This window comes from Babylonia areolata, chromosome 2 (genome assembly GCF_041734735.1).
Source record: "Babylonia areolata isolate BAREFJ2019XMU chromosome 2, ASM4173473v1, whole genome shotgun sequence".
Taxonomy (NCBI): domain Eukaryota; kingdom Metazoa; phylum Mollusca; class Gastropoda; order Neogastropoda; family Buccinidae; genus Babylonia; species Babylonia areolata.
This window is the reverse complement of record NC_134877.1, coordinates 70,525,581-70,528,080: the sequence shown is the minus strand read 5'-3', so window position 1 is coordinate 70,528,080 and position 2,500 is coordinate 70,525,581. Positions and strand designations below refer to the sequence as shown.

Below are 2,500 nucleotides of genomic sequence, written 5' to 3'. Positions count from 1 at the left end.
GGTGGTGACTGGCTGGTTGTAGTGATGACTGGAAACAAACAAATCAGAGACGGAAACATTTGTCAGGTAACACGAACTGAGTGAGGATAACATCTGACAGGTATCAAAATACCTGAGCCCACGCCGTTGTTCAGTTTAAAGTCTATCCACATCCCGTGATTTCGGACGGGCAAAAAAGATCAGCAAAGAGCGAGATCCATGAACACAGTTCACTGTAAACTGAATCAAATCAAATGTCCAACTGGATTGCAGAGCAAACAACCAGAAACTTTTAACAGCAGTAGAAAATTACCAGCAACGTCACACATCCCCACAGACATGACCTATGTCCTCGATAAACGTCACACATCCCTACAGATATGGCCTATGTCCCTGATAAACGTCACACATCCCCACAGACATGACCTATGTCCCGGATAAACGTCACACATCTCTACAGATATGGTCTATGTCCCTGATAAACGTCACACATAGCTACAGACATGACCTATGTCCCTGATAAACGTCACACATAGCTACAGACATGACCTATGTCCCCGATAAACGTCACACATAGCTACAGACATGACCTATGTCCCCGATAAACGTCACACATAACTACAGACATGATCTATGTCCTTGATAAACGTCACACAATGTCTGCCCACTCCACTACAAATTCAACCTTTTTTGTTTGTTTTTCGTTTTTGAAATAAATGTTGACATAATTTAATTTAATCCTATGTAAAAATGAAATAATCACTGCCTCATCCTCTTCTTTACACCATCACCACAAAAAATCGTACCTACCCATACATAAAAACACAGAAAGGTAATAATGTGCACATAATAAGCTTGAAGACCTCCACTCTTTGTATGATTAATGCAGTTGTTATTATGCAAGTCGCCCGCCTCATGAAAGAAACGTGTCTGTGTCTAACCGCTTGTGTGTAACGAATCTGGTGGAAGTACTACAACAATGGACAGAGAGCTTGGACAAGGGAACACCTGTGGATGCCATCTACCTCGACTTCTCAAAAGCTTTTGACTCGGTACCACATCAGCGTTTTATGAAGAAGCTAGAGGGCTATGGTATCTGTGACAATGTGTTAAACTGGATCAAGAGTTTCCTACTAGACAGAAAACAGAGGGTAAAAGTCAACGGCTCTTTCTCAGACTGCAAAGACGTGACCAACGGCCTACCTCAAGGCAGTGTATTAGGGCCCATTCTCTTTGTATTATTTATCAATGACTTACCAAATGAAGTCAAACAATGTTGTAATATGTATGCGGACGACACAAAGTTCTACGGACCAGCAGAAGAACATGAGGATTTACAGAGAGACTTGGATCGTCATGTGGACTGGGCCGATAAATGGCAGATGAATTTCAACACAGGAAAATGTAGTGTGTTACACTTGGGAAACAAAACCAAAAGGCATGAATACAGCAGGAGACCACATGAAAAGAAGAGAACGTGTAAAAGTAAGCTCATCTGAATTAGAGAGAGACCTTGGAGTCCAAATCCACAGCCAACTGCAATTCGCGAAACACACGGAAACGCAAGTCAACAAAGCCAACAGAATGCTTGGCCTCATACGCAGATCATATGTTCAACTGGACAAGAACTCAATGAGATCATTATTCATCGCATTAGTAAGACAGCACATTGAGTTCGCGAACTGTGCTTGGGGGGCCATATTATGAAAAAGACACGAACCAAATTGAAAATGTACTACGTAGGGCTACAAAGTGTATTCCTGGACAACACAACGTGGACTCTGAGAAGAGGCTGAAAGTCACTGGTATCCCCAGCATGAGCTATAGAAGAATAAGAGGCGATTTAACTGAGATATACAAGTATACCCATGGACTGTACAAGTGTGCCTCTCCTTTCGTTCTAACCCGAATGGACCCACCAGGGGTCACAGTTACACACTCAAGAAACAGTTCTGCAGCACGAGTCTCCGACAAAACTTTTTCACGATCAGAGCAGTGGACACCTGGAACAACTTGGACGACAATGTGGTCAACGCAAAAACACTCAACAGCTTCAAAAATATGACAGACCATGTCTTCAAAGACCACATGTTCTGCAGTGACCTTCGTCATCCGCTCCGAACCACCCAAGTCGTGCCCGCTGCCACACACCACTCAGTTACAGACTCAGCTGCTGAAGCTTTGATACGGTCAAAAGATCGTTTAGAATTAACTCCACAGTTAGGTAACTTAGCTCTGATCAAAAGATCAGCAAAAGACCTTGCGGCCTAAGTTAAGCTGAAATATTATACTATACTACACGACAGAAAATCACCAAAATCACTGTGAAAAGAAAATCAAATCCAGCACTTATTACATTTGATTTCAAACTTCTGTGCGCCTGTCGCACTTAACCCATTTTTTTGGATATAAACATACACACAAAAATTCACACGTGATTGCAGACATCCACTGGTATTTTATTCCACCTTTTGCCAGCAGAAGAAATGAAACAAAACCCAAGACAACAGCCACAACAGGG

At 42.4% G+C, this 2,500-nt stretch overlaps 1 protein-coding gene across 1 annotated transcript in view; it reads right to left on the bottom strand.

The window, feature by feature from the left end:
* LOC143276742 (uncharacterized) overlaps positions 1 to 2,500 on the bottom strand; it is a 112,047-nt gene that overhangs the window by 75,213 nt on the left and 34,334 nt on the right. The gene's annotated exons all lie outside the window — the stretch shown is intronic.